This window comes from Bos indicus x Bos taurus, chromosome 2 (assembly GCF_003369695.1).
Source record: "Bos indicus x Bos taurus breed Angus x Brahman F1 hybrid chromosome 2, Bos_hybrid_MaternalHap_v2.0, whole genome shotgun sequence".
Taxonomy (NCBI): Eukaryota; Metazoa; Chordata; class Mammalia; order Artiodactyla; family Bovidae; genus Bos; species Bos indicus x Bos taurus.
Window position 1 is genome coordinate 128,643,812 of NC_040077.1, and position 26,484 is coordinate 128,670,295.

The 26,484-nt window shown below is 44.9% G+C and overlaps 1 protein-coding gene across 3 annotated transcripts in view; it reads left to right on the forward strand.

The window, feature by feature from the left end:
- The window catches only part of CNR2 (cannabinoid receptor 2), a 36,750-nt gene that overhangs the window by 2,848 nt on the left and 7,418 nt on the right, over nucleotides 1–26,484 (forward strand). The window contains exons 1-3 of one of the 3 annotated variants that reach the window (XM_027520472.1): nucleotides 18,263–18,630; nucleotides 19,660–19,748; nucleotides 23,584–23,628. The exons of 1 other annotated variant lie outside the window; for it this stretch is intronic. The gene's annotated coding sequence lies outside the window, so the exon portion shown is untranslated. Of the gene's footprint in view, nucleotides 1–18,262; nucleotides 18,631–19,037; nucleotides 19,749–23,583; nucleotides 23,629–26,484 lie in introns of those variants that run through there. One more of the 3 variants, XM_027520481.1, reaches the window with a different exon arrangement.

Sequence of the window (26,484 nt, forward strand, 5' to 3'; positions counted from 1 at the left end):
AACAGACATGAGTCTGAGTAAACTCCAGGAGTTGGTGAAGGACAGGGAAGCCTGGTGTGCTGCAGTCCATAGGGTCACAAAGAGTCAGACAGGACTGAGCGACTGAACAACAGCAACATTTACTGAGCATTCTAGTACAACATGCTGGAGCTCTGCTAGACCTGCAGCCTTACCTTTTTCAATTCTCGCAGCAGCCTGTGGGGGAAATGCTATTGCTACCCACATTTGAGAGGTGAGAAACTGAAATTCACCCAGGCATAAAGCCTTGCCCAAGTTCACACGGCTGGTCACGTGGCAAAGCAAAGCCCTAAACCCAGGTCTATCCGAATCCAGAACTGTGGTACATTGTGGCGAGAATCAGACAGGAGAACAGACGTGGAAACTGCCTCCTAAGCACTAAGGTGCAAGGCGGGCCCAGGGTCAGCCCTCCTCCAGCAGAAAAGGACAAGACCTTTATTCCGTTTTCCCATCATATTCTGGAGAGGTAGGGTCTGCAGGGTGTCCTGCCCCGCCCCCCCCCCACCGCCCTCAGGCAGCGAAGGCCCCCAAAGGAAAGAAAATGGCAGACCAGGGCAGATAGATGGGGTGGGTCAGGTGGGGAGGAGCCTCCCCAGCGTCATCACACCCAGCATGGGAGAGAAAACTGTGAGTATTACATTCAAGCGGGTGACCGCATGGGTAGGTCGGGCATCCTGTGGGTTTTCCTGCTTCTCTTCTCCTCCCCCACCTGCTGATGCCCCCAGAGGGGAGGCCCCAGATCCGCTCACCCAGCGAGTCAGAGGCAGCCTCTCCCACCAAAGTCCCCCCGCCTTCCTCTCCTGGGGGGTTGGGGCCACCCCAAAGTTCCTCTTTGAGAATCACAGCTGCGTTCAGTGTTACCTCTGTCAGAACGCAACAAGTCCATCCTTTATGGGTCTCCAGGGATCTGTCTGGATCCTGGGGAATCTGAAGAAGCCAAAAGCAGGGACTGGGGCTCCGTGGACTGTCTCTGAGTCGTTGTATACAACACCCACTGCGCAGGTGAGGCTGCCAAGGCTCAGACGCAGCAGGTAAATGGCAGAGACAAGAGTCGAGCCCAGATCTGTCTTTCCACTGTTTTCCACCAGCTCATCCCAACAAGGAAGAAGCTATTCCAGAAGGTTCACATTATTAGAACATTTCCATTAAAAAAAAATTAGTGAATAATTGTTTTGCCATTTAAAAGACATTTTTCTCAGTGTGAGAACTTCTTAAGGTAAATGGAAGAATTGGGAATTCCAGTGGTTAGGACTCAGCACTCTCACTGCCAGGCACCTGGGTTTGATCCCTGGTTGGGGAACTAAGATCCCACAAGCCACATGGCACAGCCAAAAAAAATTTTTTAATAAAATAAATGGAAGAATCAAAAGCAATAGTTAGTGGTGATCAAATAAATGATACTCTCATGACTTCCAACCAGGCGGTTCATCTTTTGACCACTGGCGTGGCTTTGGCTAATACATGGTTTTACACTGATCTTCATCTTATGTTGTTTAATTCATACCTCTAATGAACCAATGATTAAAGAAAGGAATCAGGGACTTCCCTGGTGGTCCAGTGCTGAAGAATCCACCTTGTAGTGCAGGGGACCTGGGGTTTGATCCCTAGTCGGTAAGCCAGCTTGCCACAGCTAGAGGGTCAGTGCACCTCAACAAAGACCCTGTGTACTGCAACTAAGACCCAATGCAGCCAAATAAATAAGTACATTTAAAAAACAAACAAACAAACAAAGGACGCAAAGGGAACTCTGAGGCTGAATAAACAAGGAAGTAGAAGAAGGAAGATAATGACCTCACAGATTTGCCTCCAGATTTATCATTTGTATTTATCTGATCAAATTCCTTACATGGCTTACCAGGAAAATTCTGTTACGAAATGTCAAAGATGGTTAAAAGAAAAAATAACATGTAGTTTTTATTTTCCTGTGTTGCACAGAAAAGTGATCTATACCTGCAAGGCATATGCAGAGAGGTGCTTATACATAGGGACCTGAGAGCTATTTTATCTTACCATACAACAGCATAACATTCTTTTTAAAAGCCACAATTCAGCTTTTTAAGCAATCAGATGCAAGAATGCAAAACCTCAACTCACATAAATGATCCCTCGAGGCTTTTGGGATCTCAGTTTTCGGACTAGGGGTTGAACCGGGGCCCCTGGCAGTAAGAGCGCCAAGTCATAACCACTGGACCACCAAGGAATTCCCCATGTCAGTCTATTTTAAAGTCCATTTGGTGCCTCCATAAAACATCATTTTAAAATTTGTTCAGCCACCATGCATTTTCTTCGGTCATGAATTTAAAGTAAATCAAGCACATGTGTCACTGTAAACCGTGGAGAAGTAAACTTTGTTTTTACATATTAGGCATATAAGTTAAATAAATGTTAAGGAAATTTTGGAAATAAGACACATTACAAATAGTACATTTGACTTAAAACACTTCCTTTTTCATGGACCATAGAAAATTATGACACAGTCCATATAATTCTCACTGGGGTTTGTAAAATTATATATTACTGTGAAATAGTTCCTGAGTCAGAAAAGCTGAAAGATGGTGTAATCCAATCACCTCATTCTGTTTTATTTCTCTCTTTGAAATTTTGGATATGATCCTTAAGTAACCTGGCAGAGAAAATGCACGCAAGAACGATAAACATTAATAGCTAATACTGAACTTCCCTGGTGGTCCAGTGGTTAGGAATCTGCCTGCCAGTGCAGGGGACATGGGTTCGATCCCTGGTCTGAGAAGATGCCACACGCCGCAGGACAACTAAGCCCGTGCACCACAACCACTGAGCCTGCACGCTGGAGCCTGTGCTCCGCAACAAGAGAAGCCACCGCAGCAAGAAGCCTTCCCACCGAAACTAGAGAAAGTCCGAATGCAGCAGTGAAGACCCAGCGCAGCCAAAACAAAAGCTACCGTTTTCGAGGATTTCTTAAGCGCCAGCCTGGCAACTTGCTATACATTTTGTATGCATACCACCACCCCGTTCAGTCTTCACCAGCAGCCCTGGGGGGAGATAATTTCATTATCCCCATCTTACAGATAAGGACACTGAGGCTCAGGATGGTGAGGTAATTTGCCCAGGAGACCACAGATTTCACAAAAGGCAGAATCAGAACTCACATCTGTGACTCAGGGCTGTCTCTTAAACCTCTATCTGAAGTGAAGTGAAGTCGCTCAGTCGTGTCCGACTCTTTGCGACCCCACGGACTGTAGCCCACCAGGCTCCTCCGTCCATGGGATTCTCCAGGCAAGAATACTGGAGTGGGTTGCCATTTCCTTCTCCAGGGGAACCTTCCTGATCCAGGGATCGAACCCAGGTCTCCCGCATTGCAGGCACTGAGCCACTAGGGAAGCTTTTGAGTGGATTCTTACCTGCTTATCACCTCTCTTCACAGAAGCAGGAGATAGAAATCCAGGTTAACGCTCAAGTTACTGAAGGAATCAGTCTTGTTGGATCCGATCCCAGATCCCAGGCCAGAAATGCTAACGTGCTTTCCTCTTCACGGCCACAGAGGCCAGAAGCCAGACAGATTCCCCAAAGCACATGAACACACGGTATCGTAGAGGGCTATCTTGGAGTGCCCGTAAGGGTTAACTCCCAGATTGCTGGCCTCTCCTCATCTCTCCGTGGCTTTGAGTACCCACACTGAGTTTAATTTATCACCAGCCCCTGTCCAGCCGCCCTGGTGACCCTCTAGCCACTCTGTCACCACTCACAGATCTTGGTGGCCTGAAGTCCTACGGACAACAGAGCCTCTTTGCTGGTGCCAGTTCCCTTAATTATAGGATGGAAGTCGTACCAGTTCCCTCACTGGCTTGTCCTGTAGAATGTATGTGTTAAGTGTAAAGTGTGTAGCTTGGGGTCTGGCCCACAGTATACAGTAAGCACTCACTCAGTGTTACTTTCTATCTTTGTCATGATCACTGGTATGTTTCAAGGGCTGAGCCTCCAGGGCTCTCCGCATCATCACCCCACCACTGCTGCCTCTGATCCAGGACCAGCCTCCCCTCCCGGGCTGCTGCAACCCTAGAAACAATCAGAATCAAGATTAGGGAGGGACCCCACCCTTTGGGATCTGAGCAAGCCAGAAAGAGGCAGAACAGCCTGCAAAGAAACCACAGGGGGATTCAGAATACTTACCACACGTGGTTAACCTTTTCCCACTCTCTGCTGTGCAGAGAAGCCACTGTAAAAAGCCCTCAGCTTATTTTAATGGCCTTTCTGCACCCCGGGGTTACAACACCTTGCTTGTCCTACAGAGAATACTTCACAGGTGGAAGGGGTAACCACCCTCTTCCAGGTGTAATTAACAGTTTTAAAATGCTCCCGGAGAAGGCGATGGCACCCCACTCCAGTACTCTTGCCTGGAAAATCCCATGGATGGAGGAGCCTGGTGGGCTGCAGTCCATGGGGTCGCTAAGAGTCAGGCACGACTTAGCGGCTTCACTTTCACTTTTCACTTTCATGCATTGGAGGAGGAAATGGCAACTCACTCCAGTGTTCTTGCCTGGAGAGTCCCAGGGACGGGGGAGCCTGGTGGGCTGCCGTCTCTGGGGTCGCAGAGTCGGACACGACTGAAGCGACTTAGCAGCAGCAGCAACAATGCTCCCAAACCCATCCACTCACCTCACCAGGCTTCCCAGTGACTCCTGACCAAGCTTTCACCAGCAGCAAGTACCCTCAAGGGTAAGGGGAGCCATAGACTCTTACCAGGCATTTACACTGTAATGATTGGTGGTGGTGGTTTAGTCTCTAGGTCGTGTCTGACTCTTTGCAACCCCATGGACTATAGCCCACCAGGCTCCTCTGTCCGTGGGATTCTCCAGGAAAGAAAACTGGAGTGGGTTGCCATTCCTTTCTCCAGGGGATCTTCCCAACCCAGGGATTGAACCTGGGTTTGATTGAACCTGAGTCTCCTGCAGTGCGAGTGGATTCCTTACCACCTGAGCCACCAGGGAAGCCCTAATGATTGAATTCCTAAAATTTTCTGTAGCGGGTTTTCTTTGAAAGAGAACAATAGAACTTTAGTCCTACTATAAAGATGAGGATAGAGACTTTCCCGGTGGTCCAGTGGTTAAGAATCTGCCTGTCATTGCAGGGGACACGGGTTCAATCCCTGGTCAGGGAAGATTCCACACGCCTTGGGACAACTAAGTCTGTGCACCACAACTGTTGAGCCTATGCACAACCAGAGAGAGCCCGTGTACTGCGGTGAAGACCCAACGCAGCCAAAGATAAATGAATAAATGAATATGAAGACAAAAAGCACAGAATCAAAGTGATGCCCTGAATCACAGAGGTGCTCCCTGTAGGCCAGAACTAAGACACGTTTCAGACAGCCTGCCAAGGCGCCCTTCTTGAGTCTCCTGGGATCTGCTAAAGCAGGAAACAGGGAAGGCTATGTACTTACAGTATTTGAAGAACCGCCCCCCTCCCCTCCAAGGATGGAGGTCCCCAGGAGAAAGGTACAAGACCCCACTGAGCATGAGGCTGATGGACCTGGACCTGGGTTCCAGGTGGGCTCTGCTCTCTGTATGACCTCAGGAGAGTCACTTCATCTCCGTGTGCTTCTGTCTCCTTGTCTGTGAATGAGAGACAGGAGAATAGAACCACCCTGCCCACCTTATGGTGCGGAGTGACTGAGTTTACACGCAAAGCCCAGTGCTCGGTCCACCGCCGTTAAGGTACAGTCCCTCCACCCTGTGATTCCATTCTGCCAGGTACGTGCCAGGCAGGCAGGTCAGGCTCTGAAAGCTTTTACCCAAGTCTTTTTGCCACAGATCCTTAGCAAGGCACTTTTGAAATGTGAAGCCAGCCATGCCCTTCTTGCTGATATATCGTCCATTTTTTCCCCCTTAAAAGGATCGGTTGTATCAATGCGGGACATTTTTTTTTTTTTTTAGCTTTTTCCTTATTTATTTATTTTTGGCTGTGCTGGGTCTTCATTGCTGTGCTCAGCTTCATTTCTCTAGTTGTGGTGTGTGGGCTTCTCTTTGCAGTGGCTTCCTTCGTTGCATGGCAGATCAAGGGCTCTAGGTACACGGGCTCAATAGTAGCAGCTCACAGACTTCATTGCTGACAACTTAAAATGATATTTAATGGACCTGTTACATGTGAAAGAGATAATGTGTTTTTCATGCCAATAATTTTGGGGGGCATATCTACCCCCCCTTGTGGGATCCTCCCACATGTGGAATCTTTCCGGACCAGGGATGGAACCCACGTCCCCTGCATTGGAAGGTGGTTTCTTAGCCACTGGATCCTCAGGGAAGTCCCTGCTCTGAGCATCTTGAAGAAGGGAACCCTCCTTGGGGATTTTCACAAGTGTCAGAGAACTCCTTCAACCAATTCATCTGACAAATGCTCCTTGAGCAGCTTCCACAAGCCGGGGAGTTCTAGGCCCCCAAGACACAGCAGGAAGCAAACTAGACGATGAGCCCCAGCCCTCTTGGAGCTGACTTTTGAGTGCCCTGGCCCTAACGGTGGTGTGAGAGGCTTTGGTTAGAGGAAGCAGTCCAAGGAGGGAAGGTAGAAAAGGACACCAGGGAAGAGACTGTTACCTGGAGTGTGAGAAAGACCTCTGCCCCTCTCCAGACAAGCCGGCCTGGTCTTCATGGACGGGTTCCAGTGCCAAGTGGAACATAGCATCCTGGCTTTGAGTTTTGACTCTGCCACTTACAAGCCGTCTGACCTTGGGCAAATTCCTCCAGCTGAACCTCACTTTCCTGATCTCTGCTGCTGCTGCTGCTAAGTCACTACAGTCATGTCTGACTCTGTGCGACCCCATAGAGGGCAGCCCACTAGGCTCCCCCGTCCCTGGGATTCTCCAGGCAAGAACACTGGAGTGGGGTGCCATTTCCTTCTCCAGTGCATGAAAGTGAAAAGTGAAAGTGAAGTCGCTAAGTCGTGCCTGACTCTTAGCAACCCCATGGACTGCAGCACACCAGGCTCCTCTGTCCATGGGATTTTCCAGGCAAGAGTACTGGAGTGGGGTGCCATTGCCTTCTCCTCCTGATCTCTAAGACAGTGAAAATAAGAACCTATCCGAAAGAGGAGCTGGCAGGATAAAGGAGAGAGGGCGTGTAGGTAAAAGGCCTCCACATAGTGCCTGCCACAAAGGAAGCTCCAGGGGACAGCAACAAACCCCCTTTCCTCATACACTTTAACCACAATGATATATCACAACAGACTGAATGCAGAAGCAGAGATGAGAGTCCAGCTGCTAGATAGCAAAGAGATCTGCCCCCCAAAATTATTGGCATTAAAAACATATTATCTCTTTCACACAGAACAGGTTGATTAAATATCATTTTTAAGTTGTCAGCTTTAGTTTCTAACCAGTCACTGTTTGAAAGACCTGTATCAAGGAAAGCCCTTGAGGATCTGGGCAACTTTCAAGATGGTAAAGGGGTGTTGAGCCCACAGAGTTTGAGAACTGTTGCTCGAGTCTTTCTCACTTGAGCTCTTTTGCAACCTGACAGATCCCCTCACCCACTCCCCGCCTCCACCCTGCCCTGCCCCAGCCCACAAGGTTAATTGCACAACTCACAAATTGAAAGGACCAAACGAGAAGGCTTTTGAGATCTTACCTGGTGCAGATGGACATTCTGAAAAGGGGACTGTTTTGCCTGAGGTGGCTACAGAACAGTTCTACTCAAAATCTGGACTGGAATCCAGATTCCTGTCTCATTGGCCCAGAGCTCGCCCCATAATTGCAGGCTGATGGGTGCTGGCTGCTGCTGGTTCTTTTTTAAAAAAATATTTATTTGGCTGCGCAGGGTCTTCGTTGTGGCATACAAGATCTTCGATCTTCATTGCAGCGTGGAGTCTTAACCACTGGGCCACCAGGGAAGTCCCTATGCTGACTTCTCTGCCCCAGCCTGGTTAATAACCCACCAGGCTCCCAGGAACATTCTCAGCTTCCTGTTCACTCAGTTCCAAAAATTCTGAATGGAAATAGGATCTTCTCCCTCTGTTCTCTTAACATCGTCCCACCTCTGGTTCCTGTCTCCCAGGAACCAGGCCTCTGTACCCATACAGCCCAAGGGCATAGCAGACAAGGCAACTTGAGAAAGAGAGGAGAACGTTACAATATGTATACACCTTATAGGTATATGTAAAGCCTGCCATCGCTGGCAGGCGAACTCTGGGCCAGGCAATGTACTAAGCATGATGTTTCCCAGCTAGTTCTCTTGCTTCACTGTCACCGAAGAAATATATTCTATATGTTATTCCCATTTTACAGGTGAGGAAACTGAGGGAAAGAAGTGAACAAAGTAAGTGACTTTATCTGAGGGTGCAGAGCTAATAGTCGGCTGAGTCAGGGCTGGATTTCAGCCTGTCTGGCAGATCTGTTGGGGTGAAGAGATGAGACCGGGACTTCACCAGGCTGATGGGGACAGGACTAAAATCTAGGCCAGAGAATGCTAGCAATGGAGGCATGACGGAGTGAAACTGGTCAGAAGAGGAAAAAGACAAAAAGAAAAGAGATGTGATTTGCCCCTGGGATTAAAGGCAAAAGACTGCCAGTGTCTGGTGTCGCCTGGGCAGAGTCATGCACCAGATCCTGTCCCTTTATCAACTTGACTTTGTCAGAACACGAAGGCTCAAGTCCTGGCTTGGCCTGCCACTTGCTATAAACTGGGAGCAAAGGCCTTGCCCTTTCTGAATCCATTTGCTCGAGGAATGCCACCTGCCTCATATAATGGCTATGAGCCCTCCCCTGCTGTGCAAACTGTCAAATAAAATATACTCTGAATGTGGGCCTGATGGGTCCATTCTTTGAAAGGGAAGTTGCTGGAGTGTAAGATAGTTGAAGGTGGGAGGAGAAGGGGACGACAGAGAATGAGACGGTTGGATGGCATCACCGACTCAATGGACATGAGTTTGAGCAAGCTCTGGGAGTTGGTGATGGACAGGGAGACCTGGCGTGCTGCAGTCCATAGGGTCGCAAAGAGTCGGACACGATCTGAACTGAACTGAAGGTAGTTGAAAAGAAGATATTGAAAAGACTCAACAAAATTGTCCTGTGGGTAGATTTCAGATTAGTTAATTTACTGAGTACTGGTTTGGAAGCTGTAAAGAATGTAAACAATAATATAGGACCCTGGGTCTTCAGAGGAATGAATAAAAGCACAGATTTCTGTACCCCCAGCCAGCCTCTTAGCATCCCTGGACCCCAATTTCTTTATCTATAAAATTTGGAAAATAAGATCAGGTTTAAATGAGATATCAAAGAGAGGGCAGTAGTACAATACAAAGGCCCATCACTACTATCCTTCGATCTTCTTTTCATACGGCAGTTCAGGGGCCACACAGAGTTAGTGACTTCTCCGCAGAACTAACCAGTCCCAAAGCCAGCTTCGGTAGCTCAGATGGTAACGAAAATGCCTGCAACGCAGGAGACCTGAGTTCAATTCCTGGGTCGGGAAGATCCCCTGGAGAAGGGCAAGGCAATCCAGTCCAGTATTCTTGTCTGGAGAATTCCATGGACAGAGGAGCCTGGTGGGCTACACTCCATGGGTTGCAAAGACTCGGACACAACTGAGCAACTAACACGTCCACTTTCAGTGCCAGGTTCAAACCCTGAGTACCTGCTTCCTAACTTGGAATCCTTTTCTTTCTACTACATCATACTCACAACTCTACCTTTCAGTTAGGCAGCCAAGCTATTGCTCGTTTTAAATAATTATCTCATGTGGATGTCAAGCATGCAGATATTACAGGGGAAACATTTTTGCAACTCAGCAATAAACTTGTGAACAGTTTTTAAAAAAGCATGCAGGTATTAATTTCCCCAGTTTCAGATGAAGAAACTGAGGCCCAGAGAGTTTGAGTAACTTGCCTTAAGGTCACACAGCCCATCAGTGGCAGAGCTGGGATTTGAATCCTACAATGATTCATTCCAAAGTCTTGACGTTTAACCTTCACTACAGTGGAAAGAGGCCTCAGGCTTCATGTAGCTCAATTCCTCCTGGGAGGAGAGGCTGGAGATGATGCAGATGGATGAGGAAGGAAGATCGAGGGAGAATGAGTGTCCAGACAGCAGGAAGTAACTCCGTGGACCTCTGGGTGGGGATGTTGAATGGTGTATAGATAGCGGACTTGGGAGAGAATCCTTCAGCCCCACAAGGGAGACTCATAGGGACTGGGTTTCTTCCACAAGCAATAGGCATTTAGAAAGGAATTATCAAGGAGACCTCAATAATCTTTTGCCCCAATTCTGTAAATTACAAATTATTTCCTAAAAGGACTGGAGGTGGCCTGTGTTATGAATTAGAGCAGTGGAAATAGAAGCAAAGCACTAGAAACCCCTAAAAGGACCAAGAAGTAAATGAGGAACCAATCTTGAATGACCCAGCACTGCTGGCCTGCATTGCATTCAACTCGGAGCTTCCTGGCCGCTGAGGGGAAAGGAAAGATGAGAATCTGAAGAAACCCGCTTTTTTTCTAATAGACGTTCATTCATTCATTCAATAAGTTAACTTTAGGATACATAAGAGCCTACTTTTTACCAGGGCCCTGTGCTCAAGGGCTGGAAATCCAGGAGGAATATACTGGAGAAATCAGCTTGGAAAATAACCCCTTTGCAGCTCTTCGTATCTCTCCTCTTTAAAAAAAAAAAAAAAGTATATATATATTTATTTATTTATTTATTTATTTACTTACTTACTTTTGGCTGCACTGGGTCTTCATTGCTCTGACGGGCTTTCTCTATTTGCGGCGTGTGGGGCCTGCTCTCTAATTCCAGTGCAGGGGTTGCTCGTTGCAGTGGCCTCTCTTGCTGCAGAGCGCAGGCTCACGCGGGCAAGGCTTTAGTAGCTGCAGCACTCAGGCCTCGGTAGTTGTGGCTTAGTTGTCCCAGGCCATGTGGAATCTTCCCGGACCAGGGATTGAACCCAGGTCCCCTGCATTGGCAGGCAGATTTTTAGACCTAGGGGAGTCCTAGGGCAGTTTCTATACTCTGACTCCCATCAACAACCTTCTCTTCTGATTCATATTGATGGAGAAATTGTAAGTTCCTTCCTCCACATGCCGTCCCACCTCCACGGCCAAATCCATTTTAGGAATGACTATCCTGGTGGTCTGTTTATAAGGTTAAAGAGCCTGGACATTTACCAACCTTCTAGTTAACTTTCTGCTTTTGACCTGTTGCTTGTGGTTCCCGCCTCTTTCCGGAAGTCTGGATCTGCGGGCCAGAAGCACTATGGTGAGAAGCTGAGAGTGAGGCTTGGGGCACAGGAAGACTGGGAGCAATGGGCAGTATCTGCTGTGGCTTTGGAACGTGGAGCAGTGGCTTGGGGGCCATCGAACTGCCTTGCTTATGTGGGCTGAGTTCCAGCTCCATAGGGCTGCTTTGCTTAGCTCAGGCCCTTCATGAGAAGATCTCCACCAAGAATCTACTGCAAACTCTTTTTGGTGTAAGGGGGAATAGAATACGAAGATGCTGCTGCTCCCTGACCCAGATTCTATTCTCAAAATTAGAAACTCACAGTCCAGGAAGCAATACAAGGAATAGGCACAAATAATGGAAGGTAGGCGGTGATCCCTGCAGTAGGACTCAATAAGTTTCATCCATGTGGAGCAGTAAGAAGAAACCAGAGAATGCTTCCTGGAGGAGGTGACTTTTGATATAGGGCCTGATAAAATAAATAAGATTTGGGCAAAGGAATATAGCCCACAGTCCAAAACTCCAGAGAAACTTGTGGCAATTGCAACCAAGTGCTATCAAGCACAGAGGGAAACTAGGAGAAGAAAGGGGTAAGGACGGCCTCAGGACTCTTCCTATGATTGAGTGTAGCGCCAAGAGCCCAGCCAGCTGAGAAGCAAGTGGAGAGCCTAACTCTGATCTATTAGTAATGGATTATTTATGCAGCTCAAACAAGGTTGGTTTGGGGGCTTTTTTTTCCAAAAAAAAAAGTGTCCCCTAAGGATGAATGAAAAACTTTATTTTCTCTTTTAAATTTTATTTATTTATTTATTTTTGGCTGCACTTCGTTGCTGCTCGTGGGCTTTTTCTAGTTGCAGCGAGCAGGGGCTACTCTTTGTCGCAGGGCTCAGGGTTCTCATTGTGGTGACTTCTCTTTTTGTGGAGCATGGGCTCTAGAGCGTGGGCTCAGTAGTTGTGGCTCACGGGCTTAGCTGCCCCACAACATGTGGGATCTTCCTGGACTGGGGATTGAACCTGTGTCCCCTGCATTGGCAGGCAGATTCTTAGCCACTGAACCATCAGGGAAGTCCTGAAGAACTTTCTAGATGCCTAAGTTCTCAGACAAAAGTGGAACAAGCCCAGAATCCTGTAAGAATTCTATAAACTAACTCTATTATTTCCTGCCTTTCATTGGACACATACTGTAAGCCACCGTACATTTTGTAAATTTCTATTATTTGATTGCACGATGGTGTGACATGGGTAGTGTTTCTCCTAGTTTACAGGTGAATGAAGCAGAGGCTCAGGAAGGTGAAGTAACTTGCCCAGCATCACACAGCCCACAAGGTACAGAGCAGGAATTGAATCCAGGGCTGGCTGAATCCAGAGAGGTCTGGTTGCCAAGCCTGTGTGATACTGGGATCCAACATGGTGAGTTTCCCAGAGGAGACCGAAGAAGTGACCCAGCAATCTACTTGCTTTGAAGATGAGAAAAGACCCAGATAGGAGAAAGGACCTGCCCAAAGTCACTCAGTAGCAGAACAGGGACTGGAACCCAGGCCTCCCCATTCCCAGTCAGAGATAAAAAATTATGGTTCCTGGACTTCCCCAGTGGGCCAGTGGTTAAGTCTCTGCCTCCCAACGCAGGGAGTGTGGGTTCAATCCTTGGTCAAGGAACCAGGGTCCCACATGCCGTGGAGTATGGTCTGACACTAAAAAAAAAAAAAAGATTGCTGCCAGTCTACAATCTCAGCTTCTCACTGCAGGGGTGGCAGCCACCATCAAAAGGCCAGGGCCGGCTCACTCACCTGTGACCCCAGTGCCTTTGGGCTTTCAGCACAGCAGTACAGAGGAGCTAGCTGGGACTGTGATGCTCTTTCACTTCACACTTTCAGTTCAGGTCAGAAAAAACCCCAGGTGATTCTTTTCTGAGCAGCTTCCTGGCTCTCAAGGCTTTTTTCCCAGACACTCGGCAGGAGTCAGAACTCCAGGTCCTGCACACCCACTGCAGAGTGGACGTGCTCTCTGGGGAAAGAGAGTCATGTAGTTTGGGGGCTTTGGCATTTTTCTTTGGTGGGAAAAGCACTTGGTTGGTTGTTTCTCCCCCTCCCACCGAATTTTTTTTCCCCTTTATTATTTTTAATAGAAGGATAATTACAATATTATGTTGGTTTCTGCCATACATCAGGTGGTTTCTCTTTTAATATTACATGTGTACAAAGTCAGGTCACAAAATGGTTTTGAAAACCAAAACCTAATATTTGGAACTCCATTGACACAACTGATTAAAAAAAGAAGAAGAAGAAGAACCTTTCCTCCCCCTAACAAACACACAGACATGAAGCCTCTGCTAACTTTGAAAGGACTGGTACCCCATCATAGCCTCCCCATGGACATGGTTAAAAAGCCATGGGAGGGGTGGGGGTGGGGGAGCGGTGGTCAGCCAGTTTGGTTTTCCCAAGGAGAATGGGACAGGTTTTGTCATTGTCATTTCACAAATGAGAAGAGGGGCTCAGGAAGTTGAAGGGACTTGCCCAAAGTCACATGACCAGCCATGGCAGAGGTGGAACGGGAACAGTGGCCGGCGCAGCAAAGCACCGAGTGTCTCTCTCTGTTTGGGGCTTTCAGACCAGTCTTCGCCCTGGAGGAAGGCTTGTCTAGAAGCCAGAAGCTCTGACTCCAAAAGAGATTTCTATCTGCTCAGAGGGAAGGCAGACAGGGAACTGGGTTTCCTGTGGCTCTGTGCATCCTGTTGTCGGATGTTTTCTTGTTGGGTCCTCCATCTAGAAGTCTGCATTTCCTGCCCTTACTTAATTTGGACAATAACCATAGGTTGGTGGTCACGCCAAGCCTGAGTGAGGCACCGATGCTGGCCACCACCATCCAAGCATCCCCCTTCTAGGCTGGACTCTGCGTGGGGTAAGCCATTCTTTAATGGGGGCGAGGGGGATGTTTCCTAAGGGAAATAGGGGAAGAGAGTTGGAGGGAAATGGGACTGGAGCTGCAGGGGCGCAGGGAGGAAGCACCCAGCAGTGGCAGAACAGGGGTGTGGGAGCTGATAAAGGCTTACACGTGTCTTCACTCATTCAACCCAGGGCTGAGAACTCGGCTGGCACCATTTCCGGTCTCACTCAGGGGTGGCCTTGGCAACATTCAGCAAAGGGTGTCAGTCTCAGGGAAGCACTCCTCTCCAGCTTTTCCAGGTAGGGTCACTTCTACGCGCACAGCATGAGGGTTTTGATTGTGGCTTGGGGGATGCAGATATGCAGTCTAGATCCCATTTTGGTGCTGCCTTGTCTGACTTAGAAAACTATATCCCCAACCTTAGTTTCCTTGATGGTAAAACGATAGCGGTGTATTAAATGAGAGATTTTCTATCTGTTCCTTGGAGCCTGAGGGCTCCAAAGAGGAATCCGGGCTGCCTGGAAGAGCAGACATAGGTAACATGAATTCGGCTTTTACCTGACTTATGAATACAGGTTTCTTTGAGGGTAAAAAGCATTCTGCTCTCTAAAAAATTAAAAAAAAAATAAACCAAACCCAAACACTGGATTATAAGAGCTGCCACTCATTAAGCTCTTACAATGCACCAGGCACATTATTCTTAACAAGTTCACCAAGCAGGTTGAATTATCCCATTTGAAGATAATAATAATAAGCACTTCCATATGTTTTATTAATTTACTTAAATCCTCACAAAAAACCATTTTACAGATGAGAAATGGGAAAACGGAGGCATTAGGACCTTGAATAAGATCACCGGGCTAGGATTAGAACCTACCCAACGTGATCCCCTTTCCCTTCACACCCTTACTGTTGTAGGAAAGGGGACTCTTCCAGGGCCTGAAACTGGGCTCTTGTCTAACACTCGGAAATGAATTGTCTGAGGAGACACATGTGCTGACAAAGCAAGAGATTTTATGGGGAAAGGGCACCCAGGAGGAGAGCAGGAGGGTAAGGGAACCCAGGAGAACTGCTCTGCCTCGTGGCTCACAGTCTCGGATTTTATGGTGATGGGATTAGTTTCCAGGTGGTCTTTGGCCAATCATTCTAATTCAGAGTCTTTCCTGGTGGCACACGCATTGCTCAGCCAAGACGGATGCTAGCGAGAGGGATTCTGGGAAGCGTATGGACACACGGTGTCTCCTTTCGACCTTTCCCGAACTCTTCCTGTTGGTGGTGGCTTATTAGCTCCATATTCCTTATCAGGATCTCCTGTCATAAAACAATTCATGCAAATGGTCACTGTGGTGCCTACCCAGGGTGGGCGGTTTCAGTCAGTGTGCTTCCCCTAATATTACTTGGGATCTACTGCATTGGAGACAGCCGCTTTCCACCCAAATGGGTTGCATTCATTAAGAAGTTTTTGAAAAAAAAAAAAAAAAGAAGTTTTTGAGCATCGACCATGTAGCAGGCATTGTGCAAGGCACCGAAGACCCAGAAATAATGAAGGCTCAGTCTCTGACCTTGACAAACTGTGTGTCCTCCTTCAAGTAACATCTCTGAGCCTCCATTATCTGTACAATAACAATAACCACAGTTCTTCTATCAGAGGCTGTATGGATTACATTAGATGGTAGCTGAGAAAAAATATTTTGTAGAAGTTAAATTGCATAGCATGTTGGTTGGTGCAGTTATTAATATGGCTGCAGAAAAGACTAATCAGAGCAGGTTATAATATACACAGAGTAAGTCTGGGAAAGTGGTGTCTGACTGTGGTTCGAGGAAGACTGCACAAGATAAAAGATGAGTCCAGAAGGAAGATGAACCGGGAAAGGAACCTCTGGGGCAAAGGTGGGTAGAAAGCAGAACTAGGACTTCCCTGAAGGGCCAGAGATTAAGACTCCAAAGCATGGGGTGTGGGTTTGGAGCAGAACTATTTGAGGAATGGTTAGGCAAACAGTTGAGTCCAACTGGGGCTGCCAGTGGCGGCTGCAATTGAATACTTCTGACTCTGCTGTCACCAGAAGTACAGCACGTTGGGGCGGGCTAGCACTGTCCCATGAGCCACTTGTCATTTTAAATGTTCTAGTAGCCACAGGAAAAACTAAGTAAATAAAAAGAAACAGGCAAAGTAAATGTTTTTATTTAGCCCAATTTATCATCTCGGGTAATTAGTATTAAAAAATTACTAATGAGCTATGTTTCTGTCTTTCTTCCATACGGTCTTTGAAATCTGGTGTGTATTTTACACTCAAAGCACATCTCCATTCAGATTAACCACACTTAGGGTACCGGTGTAGACAGAGCTGGACTTGTACCACAGTTCTGACTCTTGGCGATCCCATGGACTGCAGTACGCCAGGCTTCCCTGTCCATCACCATCTCCTGGAGTCTGCTCAAACTCATGTTCATTGAGTCTGTGAACCCCAATTCTCACGCTTAAATAACTAGGTCATCCTGAGCAGGTTCTAAGTTAGGAACAGCTCAATAAAGTATAGAGATCTCTTCTATACTTCTTCTACTTCTAAGTATTTTTAAAAAAGATTTATTTACTAGCCTGCAGTGGGTCTTAGTTTCAGCACACAGGATCTTTCATTGCAGCACAGGTTTAGTTGCCCCTCGGCAGGAATCGAACCTGCGTCCCCTGCATTGCAAGGCAGATTCTTAAGCACTGGGTCACAAGCAAAGTCCCCTATTTTATGTATTAATTCACTAAATCTTTATAATGAGGTTACCAACATTATTTGTATTTTATAAATAAGGAAATTGAGTCCAGGTTGCCCAAAGAGTTTATCATTCCTAAGTCTTCTTCCTCTACAAACTGAGCATAAGCATACCTACCCTGGAGGTTATTGTGAGCAAAAATATGAAAATGCGGTTAAGGTCTTCCCACTCAGACACACCAGGAAACCACTGCTCAGAAAGCCACAGACATCTCTCGTCCCACTTCCCACCCCCTGAGAACCTCTAACAGGACCAGACGTAGGGTCTCACTGGGGGAACAAAATTTAAATGAGTGCCAGAAAACTATAATAAATCCTGTTTTGAATATTAAGTAAAATATTTAAACTTTATAAAATACTATTGTGTTTCAATGTAGCTATTTTTCCACTTTTCAATAGTAACTACTTTTTAGTGTTTTACTATTTAATGTTTCGAGACCGAAGAACAGCCAGTAAAGAATACACAAGACATCTACAGAGAGGAACAGCTTTTTCGCTTTGCCTCAGGCAAGGTATTGATTTCTAATCTAGTCTGGAAAAAATCTGCCCTCCCTCCTACTTCTCTAGTTCCTCTGCCATTATCTTCCAGCTCCCTTTATCTGCTTTATAAGACTTCTACATTCTCCTAAGGGATCGGTCTTCTGGCTCCACGTTGTGTTGGTAAGATTTACCCCTGTTGATGAGTTTAGTTCTAGTTCATTTTTTACTGCTTTATGTAGTTCTTTGTAGGCATGTACTATAACTTATCTATGCATTTTCCAGTTGGACTTTTGTGGTTGGTGGTGGTTTTTTGCTATTTCAAAAATGCTGAAACTAACATCCTTGAACATTTTCAGGCGCGGAACTGGTGCATTCCAGGGCAGTGGCTGTCTTTAGCTTCATTAGATTTGGGGAAACTGCTCACCAGTGTTTGTGCCAACTCACACCCCCATCACAGCACTGAACATTTGCCCTCCACACCTCTCCAATACGCAGGGTGTCAGGTTCATTTTTTGGCTGATCTGATGGTAGTGAAACTTGCCTTTCTGTGGATGCTATTGAGGTTAAACATCTTTTCAAAGGATAATTGACCATTTTCTTTCATGCCTGATATTTTTCTTATTTGGAGGCTCTCTTCTTTATCTTGAGGAATCTTACCTGAGGTCTGTCTGTTTTATGATGTTCTCAAAGAACTAGTTTCGGTCTTGGTCAGAGCATCTTATTTTCAGTTGTTTTACCATGTCATCAGTTTCTGCTCTTATTATTTTTGCCTTCCACCTTCTCTGTATTTTTGCTGTTGCTCTTTGTCTAATTTCATGAGTTGGATGTTTAGCTTGTCAACTAAAAAAAAGATGTACAACTTGAGAGTTGCAAGTTAAGTTTTATTTGTGGGGAAATGAGGATTGCAGCCCAGGAGGCAGCATCTCAGATAGCTCTGAGAATCTGCTCCAAAGCAGCAGTGGGGGAAAGTCAATATATAAGGTTTCGGTGAAGGGGCAGCTGAATACCGTGACGTACTCATTCTACAAAAGGTTTTTTGTTAATCATGAGGATCTGCTGTCACTGTGAGGGAATTTAGTGCTTCTCTAGATATGAGGAGATGCAAGGATGGAGATCATAAAACCCATTCCTGAAAACATCCAACTATCTGAAGACCTGTCCCACCCGATTCCCTGGAGCACAGAGTGCCTCATTCCACCCTGAACTCCCTTAGGGGGTGTTGAAGGTCAACTGCAGCAGCACGAAGTTCAATCTCCGTAGAGGAGGATAGCCAATGCCTTTGCTGTTCACTCGTTGGCAATGCCTTTGGTAAGTGCCGATTTGTAGTTCACCCCTTGTGGTCATAAATCCGATCATACTTTGGGGCCCATTTCATCAGCATTTTGTCCTGCATTGCTGGTGTCGACTAAAAAAAGATGTACAGCTTGAGAGTTGTGAGTTAAGTTTTACTGGGGGTAAAATGAGGACCGCAGCCCTGGAGGCAGCATCTCAGACAGCTCTGAGAGACTGCTCCAAAGCAGCAGTGGGGAGAAGTCAATATACAAGGTTTTGGTGAAGGGGGAGCTCAATACCATGAAGCACTCAATTTAGGTTGAGTGCTAACAAAGGTTTTTTGTTAGTCATGAGGATCTGATGTCACCATAAAGGGATTTAGTGCTTCTCTAGATATGAGGAGATACAAGGATTGATAAAATTAAGACCTGTCCCACCAGATTCCCTGGAGCAGAGTGCCTCATTCCACCCTGAACTCCCTCAGGGGTTGGTGAAGGTCAATAGCTATAGCAGCAGGGGGTTCAATCTCCATAGAAGCAGGTGGAAAATGCCTTTGTTGTCCATTCATTGGCAATGCTCTTGGTAAGTGACAATTTGTAGTTGACCTGGCCCCCTTGTGGTCATCAATCTGACCAAACTTCGGGGGGCATTTCATGACCATTTTGTCCCGGGTTGCTAGGAAGGCTCGTTCCCAGTTCTGAAGGTGTTTGCTGATAAGACACTCGATGTGCTGTTACTGGATTAAATCTTAATAGTCAAAGACCTCTGGACACCTTTCTTCTAGTTATGGTCCAGGAAACTATTTCCTCTCATTGCATCTTTTCATACCTAGAGTTACACTATCACCATCATTGATCATACATCGAACTATACATTTAATCAACGGCTTCAAGTCTAGTCATCATTTTCGTTGGAAGCTCAGTCATACACTTGGTAATACAAGAGATAATAATCTTGTGAAACAAGCAAAATATAAATGGTATAGTTAAAAACATTAGTGGAATTAAAAGTAAATATTTTAGCCATGAGCCTCCCACACCAAACCAGTTTCTTTTTTTTTTTAAGATCGTCAAGACGACGGAATGGGTCTTTTAAAGCAGAAGTCTGATTTTTCATTTGGGTCATCAAATGTGTTACATTAAAAGATTTATCAGGTATGAAAATACAGCATTCACTTTGAATTATAGCACAGACATCTCCCTGAGATGCTGTAAGACCTTGAAGTTGTGTAGCGCTTCCTTTCTTATCATAGAGATCTCAGAATTCAATAGGCTAATAGCCCAATTACTATCATTTAAAGCTTATGCAAGTTGTTAAGGCTTAGATATGATCAATTACATCCTCCAACCCCATTGAAGGCACACACACATACACACACAAGCTGCTAAATGGTCATACTAGTAGAATACAGATCTTTGACCCACTGGGATCATACCAATGATAGACTGGTTGGGGTCATTTCTAATTTGTTAACAAGTATGACCTTAAATTCATAGGAATCCCAGGCTACACCTTCATATCCATCCCTGTAGATGTCAAGGCCATAAATTAGTGCCACAAGTCCACTGAGTTCCATACCAATCACTCTCTTTAAGGGTAATAACAGGCATAGTTCATAAAGTACCCAGCCTTGTCTCATAATTACCAGGTTGATCATTTTTAGTATGATTTAACCTTTCCCAACATAGAGGAGCCTTGAAACTTAAATGACCATAGCCTGGTGTTAACCATGTACATCCTCCCCATAATTGTGGGAGTTTTCCTTTTAATGGATGAGAAATTAACTTTTTATTGAGACTTAGCTCATTACTCGATTGAGTTTAAATGACCCTAAGAGAAAACTTAAATCTATGGCCAGCATCAGAGCAGGTATTACTAATTGGCCAGGTGAGAGGATCCCATCTAGTAATATAATGAATAGATAGAACAGGACTGAACACTCATCTAAAATAATTTCCTAGGGGTATCCAATCAGAGCCCTAGAGAACAGAAATCCACCAAGGTAACCCAGAAGTACTAGGCACAGGTAACTGGCCACAAACCAACAATTGGATTGAGTTTTAAACTAGCATAGAATCACGTCCATGATAGAAAACATTTGATTGATAGGCATAAGTCCAAGGAATCAAGAAAACATTATAAATGATCACACAAGTCAAATCAGCATCTTGGGCAAGCTTTGTGCTTCTGACATCATCTTCTTCTCGTCCTAGGGTAGTGTAGTTTCCTCTGTTTGAGCATCATTTTAAGGTGAGTTTGAGGTCAGCAGGCCTCTCTATAGACCAGTCCAGCTCAGGGGCCTTTGGAAGTGGGAGTTAACCTGAGTCAATTTCCCTTCGATTTCATTGGGCATGAGCTAGTTAAGAGTACCATGGAGTTGAAAGGTCCTTCCATCCATGTTGGAGCGAGTTCCTTAAATTATATCTTCTTCCAGTCTTGGTTGCAGGTTATGTGTGAGGCATCTGATCTTCATCCAAAGACAGATTACTGAGATAAACTTCAAAACAACCCTAGAGTGTCCTTCAATAATTCAATTAAATTTTATATTAATATACCCTAACAGCAAAGACCTATCCAGGAAATGAGTCTTAGTAGATACAGACCTCCATTAACAAACTGGGATTTAACATTCATTGAAACATCTCTTTCTCCCTAAAGAAAGAAAGAAAGAAAATGAAGTCGCTCAGTCATGTCCGACTCTCTGTGATCCCATGGACTCTAGCCCCCCAGGCTCCTCTGTTCATGGAATTTTTCAGGCAAGAGTACTGGAGTGGGTTGCCATTTCCTTCTCCAGGGGATCTTCCCAACCCAGGGATCGAAGCTGGGTCTCCCACATTGCAGGCAGATGCTTTACCATCTGAGCCACCATGGAAGCCCCTTCTCCCTAAAATCACCATCATTTTTACCAAATATAACCTAATTAAGACCTGTTTGTAATATAGGTCTGGTCTCAATAAACTTGGCATGATTTATATAACCAAAATTGATCATAGACTTTTTTGCTTTGCTGAGACTTTTATAGTCTCAGACTTAACTTTTAAAATAAAATCTTTCAGGGCTAGGAAAGTCTTGCCAAAAGCTTATCACAGATTTTTAAAATAAAATCTTTCAGGGCTAGGAAAGTCATGCCAAAGACTTATCACAGATTTTGCCTAACAGATCTAAATAAATTCCTTCCTTCTCAAGGTCTCCAAAATTCCTTGAGATTTCTGTACCTGTTATTGAGATAACCTTCCTAACTTATCTGATAAAGTTACTGGAAACTAAGAGATTCCAATCTCTGGAGGGTTCAGAAGAGAGAAAAGATAAATGTTTCAATTTGTTTATAAAATATAATTTTACCAAACTACTGCCATAATTAGAGGGAAAGGTTTTTTTTTTTTTCTTACACCTGGGAAACACAGATTCAAATCAGTAGTTTTTCAGATAGAAACCATAAAAGTTATAAGCATATTCACCAGTTCATTCAGTCCTTTTGTTAACCTTTGTGAAGTCATCAGGTTTTCTATTAGAATCCTTACTCAGTTCAGAAACTGGTATTTATTCAAAAGTTCTTTTTATAAATCTTCTTGAAGAGACAGAACTTGGTTAATGCTATGACAATATTGAGATAGTAACTAGAATTATGCCTGATAACATTTTACCCAAACATATCAGAATTTTAGGAACTCCATACAGTTTCTGTAAGTGTAAGTGAAGTCACTCAGTCGTGTCCAACTCTTTGCGACCCCATGAACTGTAGCCTACCAGGCTCCTCTGTCCATGCGATTTTCCAGGCAACAGTACTGGAGTGGATTACCATTTCCTTCTCCAGCGGATCTTCCTGACCCAGGGATCAAACCCAGGCCTCACGCATTGTAGACAGACGCTTTACCATCTGAGCCACCAGGGAAGTCCTATCATACAGTTTCTAGGATATCTATATTAGTAACATTTACCATACAATATAACCCGAGACTTATTACTCACTTGACAATATTCTCCATGTAATTCTGTATACAAAATCAGCCAAATTAGTGTAATATCTCTCTTTGGGGTGTTTCAGGGGCCCTCTGAAGAATCCAGAAGTTAGCTAGACATCTTCATTAGAAGGATTTAGGAAGTTTTGTCAACAAATATCAAAAAGGTTTAGAACTCAGTCAGATAGGATTATATGTCATTGTGAAACAATAGCTATTCACTTAGTCAAAGTAACAATAAAAGATTTTAGAACAGATCATTTAAGAGATAAAGAAAAACTTAGTCCTGACTATGTACAAAGCTCTTTCTTCACGGTTCGCGTTTCACAAACCTCATCGCTTTCTGTACCCATGACTGTGGTCTTCCATCCTAAAAAGCCACCTGTGAGGCAGGTTTACTTCCTTTTCCCTTCACAAAATGCAGTTCCATTCCTCATACCTTCTTTACCGAAAACACACTTCCTACTTCCCTTAAGCAACCAAGAACTGACTTTTATTTGAGCATTTTATAGATTGGTAAGCATAAATACCAGTGATAATTTCTAAACCCTTTGCTTTCTTAGAACATTTTAGGATGACCCCAAATACCATTCATTTTTAATCCCAGAAATCTTTAGTTTCTCTGTAAAAGGAAATTAGTGTTCAGTAGTAAATGTTTCAAAATCTTATTTTATTTGGAAATGACTTAGCTATTCAATACACTTCCAACACTTAATTTACCACAACCCTTAGAAGTTCAAGTTACCCCAATCTGGAGAGACTATTTTAGACAGATATTCCTAAAGAATAATTATTCTTAATATTTTTTAGAAGTTTCTTCACTCGAGGTAATTTCCTTGCTGACAAACTTGTAACAGATATAATAATAGTTAACTTATATTAAACCTAGGTACAATGAAGATATTCTGCTTAATTTCCAAACTCAGTTATGAATACTACTTGTAAAAAAAAAAAGCGGGGGGGGGGTTAGAGTAAGATTTTAAAAGGCTTTGTTCCCTTTATTTTTTTTTTTTTTTCCTTTTGGTTTCAGGAATTAGAGATGATCTAGAGTGATCCAGAGAGCTCTGGTCTAAAGGTATGAAAGAAAGTGAAGTTGCTCAGTCGTGTCTGACTCTTTGTGACCCCATGGACTGTAGCCTACTAGGCTCCTCCCTCGATGGGATTCTCCAGGCAAGATTATTGAGTGGTTTGCCGTTTCCTTCTCCAGGGGATCTTCCCGACCCAGGGATCGAACCCGGGTCTCCCGCATTCCAGGCGGAATTATTTCCTAAGGGCAAGAATTCTTAAAAAGATAATTTTTTTCTTCAAGCTTTCTCTGGAGTCTAAAGAATATTGTGACCACATTGTCAAAAATAATATTTTTTATGATAAAATTATGATCTGTGATCATAGTTTTATCGCCAGAATTTAGACCAGATAGTGCTCAACTCGGTCCTTATATCAAGGGCAGATTGGTCCCAGCAGTGATTGTCCCTCTAGGGAAGTGAGGGTCTTAGTTTGATCAGACCCCCAGGCTGTTAATTACAGAAGGAAGTCCTAGACATAAGGGAACTTTAGTCCATTTTCCTATCCTATTGTCAATAAAGATCTAATATTTTAGGCCGTTTCTCTTGTCATAGCTATAGATTGACCAGTCAAAAAAAAAAAAAAATCTGTTTTTCCAAGGGGTTACCAGGTGGAGTGTGGAACCTTAGAATGAGCAATTCCCATATTAGCTCGAGTAGTATGTACCAGACGTCTGCACACTCAAACCAAACCAAACCAGAACTTCACCAGCCAGGAGTCACACTCTGAAACAAAAGGCAAAGAGATACCCAGAAATCAAAAGCCAAATGATGTAAATGCCAAACGTGACTTCCCAGTTCCACTAGACCTGAGACCTGGCAGAGTCACTGCTAGCAGCCTTTTTTAGTTCTGGTACAGTTTCAAGCAATTTCTTGTTGGTTTCCTGTGAAGAAGTTACTCTATCATTTCCTCTTTTAGAAGCTTCTAGATACCAGTCAGAGTAAGCACAGCCGGCCTTTTCTGATTGTGCATGCAAAACTATCAATTTTGAAATATCAAAAGACCCCAATTTGGCCATTTTAGGTTGAGATCTCTTTTAGTACAATTTCTTCAATTAACTAGGTACTTGCGAGTATGAGCTCCATAGGTATTATACATGAATCTGGCTGGAGTGTTTGTCAGATGCTGGCTTTCTGACACTCCTTGATTTCTATTTTTGAGAGATTCCGTTTCCCATTTTAAGCTGAATTTGTCAGGGATAAAAATCACTAGTGAACTTGTGTAGTGGGCCCATCTGCTGCTTGTGAGCTTAATTCCTCTAGGAGTCATCCCAGAGTCATTTCAGCTCCTCTTGCGTGTCTCAGATTCTGCCTCCAGCAATCTAAGACCACCATGGCTGCTCAGGTGGCTGAACGGCCAATTCTTATGTGTGATCCCCAGATGAAAAAGTATTTTGATTAACTAGTGGGTTTCCCTATGGGACCACTGCACAGTATGAGGACTAGGCTTCCACCACTCCCGTAAATTCCTCAGTCACTTGAGAAAACCGAAACCAACCGGGAGGAGTCTTGCCCCTTTTCTTTGGAGCAAAGCTCTCATATATTCTCCTCACTTTTATACTGACAAATTCTATAATGGCAGTCGAATTGAGGAAAAGTGTCAGATCAGCCTCTTATCGCTTTGCTAAGACCATTTGGTCCCCTACAACGGAGCAACCTCAGCATCTTTAAGCTGAGCCTCGGGTATTCCTTAATTTTTTTCCTCAGTTGAGTCCCCCTACCCAGTACCTTTTCACTGGGTGGGTAATTCCCCTGGCATCTTCCAGCCAGCTCCCCACCCAGTATCTTTTGCCTGGGTGGGGATTTTTCAGTATCTTTCAACCAAGCCCCACTCAGTGTCTAGACCATGAGTGGGTATGCCCTGGATGTTTCACCTGGGCTCCTCACCAGTATCTTTCCTACTGGGAGGGGGCCGGAACCTCCTCCACCGCCAAATAAAACTCAGAATCTCAACCAATACAGCAGATTCGAGAACTAGGAGCTGCTAAGTCGCTTCAGTCGTGTCCAACTCTGTGCGACCCCATAGACGGCAGCCCACCAGGCTCCTCCGTCCCTGGGATTCTCCAGGCAAGAATACTGGAGTGGGTTGCCATTTCCTTCTCCAAAGAACTAGGAGAGATTTACCCAAATTCATCTGCACTCCCCAAGAATGGGCACAAGGGGCCGCTGCTGGTACCAAAGCTCCAGTTCCTCGTGGAGTCCAGTTGAAGGAAGGAAGTTCACTCTGGGTCCCTTCGTGGTCCCAATAACTGTTGACTAAAAAAGATGTACAACTTGAGAGTGGCGAGTTAAGTTTTATTTGGGACAAAACGAGGACTGCAGACCGGGAGGCAGCATCTCAGATAGCTCTGAGAGACTTCTCCAAAGTGGCCTTGGCGGAAAGTCAATATATAAGGTTCTGGAGAAGGCGGAGTTCGATACCACAAAGCACTCATTTTACAAAGGTTTTTTGTTAGTTATGAGGATCTGATGTCAACATGAAGGGATTTAGGGCTTCTGTACATATGAGGAGATGCAAGGATTGATATCATAAAATCCGTTCCTAAAAACATCCAACTATCTAAAGACCTGTCCCACCAGATTCCCTGGAGCACAGGGTGCCTCACTCCACCCTAAACTCCCTCAGGGGTTGTTGAAGGTCAACAGCTATAGCAGCAGGGTTCAATCTCCTGTAGAGGCAGATGGCAAATGCCTTTGTTGTTCATTCATTGGCAATGCTCTTGGTAAGTGCCAATTTTTAGTTGCCAGGATGATGCCTGATTTTTTTTTTAAGTTTATTGGGCCATTTTAAAAGTCTTTATTGAATTTGTTACAATGTTGCTTCTATTGTTTATGTCTGGCCTTTTGGCCCATGAAGCTTGTGGGAT